Here is a 7,567-nt window from a genome sequence, read left to right as displayed (position 1 = left end):
TTTTTTAAAAAGACGATTATGTTTCCCCTTTTTCAGTCAGGGGGAACTTCACCAGACTGCCATGACTTCTCAGATATGATGGAGAGTGGCGTAGCAACTTCATCTGCCAGTTCCCTCAGGACCCATGGATGCATCTCATCAGGTCCCATGGATTTGTGCACCTTCAGGTTCCTTAGATGGTCTCAAACCTGATCTTCTCCTACAGTGGGTGGTTCTGCATTCTCCCAGTCCCTGCCTTTGCCTTGTGTGATTTGCACGGTGTGGCTAGAGTACTTGTCAGTGAAGACTGAGGCAAAAAAGTCAGACTGATGCTGAGTACCTCAGCCTTCTCCATATCCCAGGTAACCAGGTCTCCCCTATCATTCTGAAGGGGGCCCACATTTTCCCTAGACTTCCTTTTATCACTGACATACCTATAGAAACTTTTCTTGTTGCTCTTCATGTCCCTGGCCAGATTTAATTCTATCAGGGCTTTAGCTTTCCTAACCTGATCCTTGTCTGCTTGGATATTTTCTCTGTATTCCTCCCAGGCTGCCTGCCCTTGCTTCCACCTTCTGTAGGCTTCCTTTAGCTAGCGATGTGCCCTAGGGGTCAGTACTGGGTCCAATCTTATTCAACATATTCATCAATGACCTGGATGAAGGGACAGAGCATACCCTCAGCAAGCTTGCTGACAGTACAAAACTGGGAGGAGTGGCCAACACACCAGAAGGCTGTGCTGCCATTCAGCGAGACCTGGACAGGCTGGAGACTTGGGTGGAGAGGAACCTAATGCAATTCAACAAGGGCAAGTGTAGGGTCCTGCACCTAGGGAGGAATAACCCCACGCACAAGTACAGGTTAGAGGTTGTCTTGCTGGGAAGCAGCTCTGTGGAGAAGGACCTGGGAGTCCTGGTGGACAACAAGCTCTCCACGAGCCAGCAGTGTGCCCTTGTGGCCAAGAAGGCCAATGGTATCCTGGGGTGCATTAAGAAAGGTGTGGCCAGCAGGTCGAGGGAGGTTCTCCTCCCCCTCTACTCTGCCCTGGTGAGGCCACATCTGGAGTACTGGAGTAACTTCTTTACTCTGAGGGTGACTGAGCACTGGGACAGGCTGCCCAGAGAGGCTGTGGAGTCTCCTTCTCTGGAGATATTCAGAACCTGCCTGGATGCGATCTTGTGCAACCTGCTCTAGGTGAACCTGCCTTAGCAGGGGGGTTGGACCAGAGGCCCCTTCCAACCCCTACCATTCTGTGATTCTGTGTTTCTGTGAAATGTTTGATTTCATCCCCCACTGGGGCTATAGGTATGCATATTCTTAGTATTAGACATTCATTTCCTGACTCTTGAAATAGGATGTATGCTCCTGTTGTCTTTCAAGGGGTGTTTCCACAATTTTGGGGTGTCTCACATGTATTTTTAGCTTGCATATAAAATTAACCTTTTTTGTGTAATTTCTTTTACCTTGAAACTTGTTGGCAAGATTTAGGAGAATGGTTAGTTCTGACATATTTACATTTAAATAAAATTCCTTAAGTATTATTTAAAATGTATGTGAACTGTGCCAATACTTAAAAGAGGAAAACTGTGATTCTTACCCTTTGTCACAGTGGAGAGAGGGACCAGCTACGACTTTTATTTCTCAACATAATCATAAATTATCTATATCTCTCAGTAAGAGAGTGATGAGCTCCAGATGTCACAGAATGATTGACAAGATTAATGGGAAAGAGCTAGTATGCATTTCTTGCAATGCAGGCCAATGGCATTAAATGAATGGGTAATAAGTACAACACAACTGAAGTGATACATTGCAACAAATGACTCCGTTATGGACCACATTGCCACGCCGGAGGCAACAAAATTAGATGGATATGACCAGCTTCCATAGCCATTTGTGGAGAAAATGATGAAAGCAAACTTGAATACTGACATCTTTCAAAAATTGCTCCAAAGGACTCAGTGCTGTGATTGCAGTCACTCCTAAGCCAGAACTGTGAGAAAATTTTATGCATTTAATCAACGCAATGAATGTTGGGCATTGACAGATTGTTCTATTGCATTCAGCATCATTGATATGCAAACCATATACAAGATTTATATTGACAATAGATGAGATATGTATTGAAAGTCATGTAATGCCTACATATCTAGTGGGTATCTATAAATTGCTGAGGCAAACAAATGTAGTCAGAACATGTAGTGGTGTCGTGGTTTTACCCCAGCTGGCAGCTGAGCACCACGCAGCCGCTCGTTCACTCCCCCCGCATTGGGATGGGGAAGAGAATTGGAAAAGTTAAAGTGAGAAAACTCGTGGGTTGAGATAAAGACAGTTTAATAAGTAAAGCAAAAGCTGCGCGCACAAGCAAAGCAAAGCAAGGAATTAAGTCACCACTTCCCATGGGCAGGCAGGTGTTCAGCCATCTCCAGGAAAGCAGGGCTCTGTCATGCGTAACGGTTACTTGGGAAGACAAACGCCATTGCTCCGAATGCCGCCGCCCCCTCCCTCTCTTCCCCCAAGCTCCTTATAAACTGAGCATGACGTCATATAGTATGGAATATCCCTTTGGTCAGTTTGGGTCACCTGTCCTATGTCTCCTCCCAACTTCTTGTGCACCCCCAGCCATCCTGCTGGCAGGGCAGTGCAAAAAAGCAGAAAAGGCCTTGGCCCTGTGTAAGCACTGCTCAACAATAGGTCCATAGAACAAAAACATCTCTATATTATCAATGCTGTCTCCAGCACAAATCCAAAACATATACCCACACTAGCTACTATGAAGAAAAATCAATCCTCTCAGCTGAAACCAGGACAAGTGGAGTTCCCGCTTTTGTGATACAAAGATGCAAGCCTATTGTAAGCTACAAGATATGATAAACAAGGTTCTATAATTGTTGCATTTATCCTGTGTGGAAACAATAATGCTTCTGTGGTCAGAGCTAAATGTGTTTCAGTCATCCTAATGAGTGATACAATACTTAAGCATACTTCTTCAATGTGTTCATAATCCAACTGTTGATGGCCAAAGATAAACCATAAATAGCACAATCTTACTGTGGTCAGACATAAACACAGATCTGTATAGCAGTGTAGATGGGATCCATGCAGACCTAAAGAGCAGCAGACATAGATCAGTTAGAGTATGGATGCAGAGGAGTGGATATTTGCACTTTAGTGTGTGAAGACAGTGTAGTTTCCATAAATAAATATTGCACCTGACATTGCTTAACATGCAACAGGTGATATTTAAGGTTATTCTGGCCTGTTGGAGGATTTTTCACAAGTGAAGCATGAACCTCAGTCTTCATAAACGTCAAAACAAAACTACCACAGATTATTTCACCCTTGAGTAGCCATCAGGTGAGGAGTTTGCTGAATGTCAGAAGATACAAGCAAAACCCAAAAGGGCCTTTTTTTTTTTGTTATAGCTGGTTAAATTTTAATCAAAAAATAGGTATTCTTAGTAGTTTTCATGTGTGATTACACACATCAGAATTACTGGAGTGCAGAACGCTCTGGTAAGTCCTGTTTGAAAGACTTTCTTATTGTGCAAAACATAATCCTGGTACCACCGGATGTTAATAGATGCTGGGAAATCAGCCCAGATTTGCTCTTTTGACTTTGTGTCATTGACTTACAGGGCTTTTCTAAGTAGATGAGTCTGCTTTGCTGTCTTTGTAGCATGGCAAAACTTGCATAGAAATACCAGGGAGCCCTACAACTGGAGTCAGAAGAACAATTTTCACAACAGTAACACCTTTATGTGCCTAATGACAATGCTAGGATGTACTTCTAGGTGTAAGCAGCTTTTGATCATGTTGCAACTCAAAACATGTAAACAATATACTCAAGATCAACTGATAGAAGATTGAATATGATTGATAGTTATGGAGCCTATTGTCATTTGCCTCAGGTAGAAATATCTCTTTGTTAACCTGTAGGGAATGTATTACTTCAACATCTGAAGCACCATCTGGCTGAAGTTGATGTGTCAGTGCTCTTTTGGAACAGTATCTGCTAGGGACATGTGATGTTCTGGTAGTCTGACAAGAAAGGTGTTAAAAGAAAGGCAGGCTGGTATTGTCTTTTGGAGTCACTGGAATAGTTAGTATTGGACAGTAAGGAAGCATACCTGGAAAGAGTGGTTCCCAAAATTTTTGTGACTGTGTGATTCTTTCTCTTTAGAGGCCACATAGAGTGTTCTTCCTAGTCCATGTCCACAGTAGGTAACATATCAGAGGGAAGGCAAAACCATAGTGTTGCTCCTTGAAAGCTGTTACGTCCTATTGCAGTGTTCACAGTGTATATGCACCTGCTCCATAGCCTTTTCCTCATCCTTTGTCACTGTTTCCCCCCATATCCAATAAAGAAATTAGTAGAATGACCTTTAGGATCGAAAGCCAAGAGTAGGCAGCTGACACTCACTCCCTCTCCTTCTCATTTCCCTAGGACCCCAGGAATATCTTCATTGTTTCAAGTTAATTTCTTATGCTTGCAGGTGTCAATTTGAGATTCGTTAAATTAAAGGGAGCCTTGCTCTTGAATTCCTCCTGTGTCACCAGCATCCCTTTCTTCTAAGTTGAATTTCATTTTTCCAAATGAATAGAGAATTTTGCACATTAAGTGTCTTGTTACTTTTCCTGACATACAGGGTAGTTCACCATACCAAAGCGCTTGTAGTTATTTGGTATAAATTCATCAGCTGTTATTTACTGGACCTTACAAATGAGTGAAACTACAGTCTGTTGCTGCATGTTTATTTGAATTATTTGCAATACCTTCACATTTCTGGATAAAGTATCTCTTTCAGCTTCAAAACGGACATGATTGCAGCAGGCTGGCTATTGGTAAGAGGGATAAACATGAGAAGGGCAGAAGAATGACATGCAGAAGCTCTGTTTAGTCAGTGGATGGCAGAGATAATTCTTAAAGAAATTATTGTGCCAAGGAATTTTGTGTAGGCCCATCGCAAACAGTAGTTATTCAGCTTATAGTGTTGGATGCATGGCTCTTCATACTGGAATTTGACAAACATGTACATTTGTATGTTTTTTTTAAATAATAAACAAAAATCAATGATTGTGATGGGGGTGTAATAAGCTGTGCGAACTTTCTGACTGGAAAATAGGAAGCTGTGGTATGAATTGCCTGGAGAAATAAAGAATTTCCTTTCTCCTTCACATTATGAGCAAGTGCATCATCATCATACAGGGCAGAGATACAGTTCAAGTCCAGATTTACTTCTATAGCAATCCTGAGTGCTTTGGAGTTAAGAAGTAGACCTGTTTTGACCACCATGTCTCAGTTATTTCCATGCTCATGATCCCAAAAGCAGAAAGATGCTTTAGAAGCTTTGCCAGCCACTTTTGGCATAAAATTAACCAAGACTGAACTCCTTGGTCACGATTGGACCAATTCCAGTACTCAAGCTCATTCTTTAGTGCTTTTTGGGACAATTTTCAATTGCATTAGATTTTTTATTCCATACCGTTAACAGGTAGACGTAGAAGCTCTGCTTGATTTCAGTGTTGTTCCCAGTTTCGGTGGGTTTGTTTTTTTGGTTCCCCCCACCCCAACCATGTGACATTAAAGGTTTTCAATAGAACACTAAGAATACTGAAATGTTTGGCATGATTTCAGGAGGTACAAAGTGGATAAAGCAAAGAATAGAGATAAGAAGAGACCTGGCCATATGGATCTTGTAGTGCCTTCGGGGCTAGATAGTTTGACCACCTCGGTGGAGAGGCTGCCAGCAACTCTTCATCTTCTTTCATTTTATGTGGGAATGCCATCCCTATGGCCTCCCCTTTCACAACCCTGCAAGGGGCTGGGGCTCCCAGGCTGGCCCATGAATTCAAGGTGATGTTGGCGCTGCAGTGGATTGTTGTGGTGCTGCGTGTCCAGGAGCAAACTGAGTGGAATGGGTGTAGGAATTGTCTTTTGCTGTGTGGCAAATGTGACACGTTGGGTGAAAAACAATAGACTGCCAAAGCTTCTCTGTTTTATTTGTTCCCCCTCCAAACCCATTCTGCTTTTTTTTGGGATATGCCTGTGATAGCTGTGTCAGCAGCACCCAGAAAACCTCAGATGTCTTGGACTGAGTGGTTTGCCAGGGAAAATTATAGCTGACAAAGGGCTGCAGTCCCATCATTCAGCATGATGGAAGGGTGAGCATGGGAGGGGTTTGCTTGCTTTTTTTTTTTTTTTTTTTTTTTTTAAGAGGTGTCAGGGAAGGGAAGAATTACAGTGTCTGTCTGTGCTCCTGGTATGGCAGGGCGTATGACTTTGTAAGGGTTAGACAGGCAGTGCAAATGACCAGGTCTCACAGCACAGAAAACAGTTCTCCCTCATCCAGGAAAAAAAACCTTTTCTTTGTACCCCTAGGGTAGGGAAATCTGTCTTTTCCTCTGTCCTTTTAAGAAATGATCCCTCTTTCGTGTGCATAGGCTTATTGCTGAGGCATCCCATTTAGTGAGTCACCTGTTACTTCCCGGTGTGCTATCAATACTTCATTTGGCCCACCTTTCCTCCATCAAATTAGGTCCCAGAAACTACCTCCACCCTCCCACCCACGAAGTTTTTATCACCCAGATGCCTTACATGCTCATCCCCTGTGCTGAGGTTGAAGGTAGCTATTCAGAGATGTGCCGTGTTGCGCTAGAGGATGAGCGCTGGCTCATCCCGATCCCTACTGTATGCCACCCTAGGGAATGTGTGTTAGCAGGGCAAATGACTCAAGGAAGAGACCAGAAATGAGAAGGTAAGGAATGGTAGCTAAGCAGAAATGGGTGAGGAAAGCTGTTTTACAAACAGTGAAACATCATTCCTAGAGCAGCCTAGAACTAGAGCCTTTTGGTGAGGCAGGTGAGAAATAGCAGGTAATGGTGTGCCTGGCTGCAGCAGTGTAATGAGACAGTGAGGGGCTTGCAGTTGCTATTGGGAGAAAGAGCAATGGGAAGGTAGAAATAATTAAAAAACAAACCAGTGAGGTTTTGTAGAAGATACAGAAGGCTCAGAAAGAGGTTGGCAAGGAGAGAGAAGGTAAAGCAGGTAAATAATGAAAAGAAGAGGCAAAAGAAAAGTTAGATTGCTGAAGAAGATGCACTGTAGTTACAAAGACCTGAGGGATGACATTCAGCAGCAAATCTGAAGATACAGAAGCTACTTGACTCATGTGGCAGAAGCAGCATGTCATGGTATCACGTGAGCTTTGTAACATGTCAAGAGCCTGCTTGTTGGTGTCTGGGTGCATGGTATAAACTGGAGGACTCGGTGGTGCAGCTCACTCTGATATCTGTGCTTCTGTTACTATGTGGAGGGTATTGGGTGTACTTTCTACAGAGGCTCTTTGTGTCTGCTTTCATTTATAAGGAATCCAATTTGCGTGTACTGAGGCTGTTCTGTAACGTAAACCAAACAGCGGTACATGGGGATGGGGATATTTTGAAAGGACAGCTCCAGCTTTAGACAAATGCACTACTGTAAGCATGTGCAAAGGAAAGATCTTTTGTGGACCAGCATATCACTATCTTGGAAGTTATGCCTGAACTGCTTGTTCCACCAAGGTTAAATTTATTCTGTGATAAGGTTG

Source organism: Balearica regulorum, chromosome 4, assembly GCF_011004875.1.
Source record: "Balearica regulorum gibbericeps isolate bBalReg1 chromosome 4, bBalReg1.pri, whole genome shotgun sequence".
NCBI classification, from domain to species: domain Eukaryota; kingdom Metazoa; phylum Chordata; class Aves; order Gruiformes; family Gruidae; genus Balearica; species Balearica regulorum.
Note: the sequence above shows the minus strand (reverse complement) of the source record.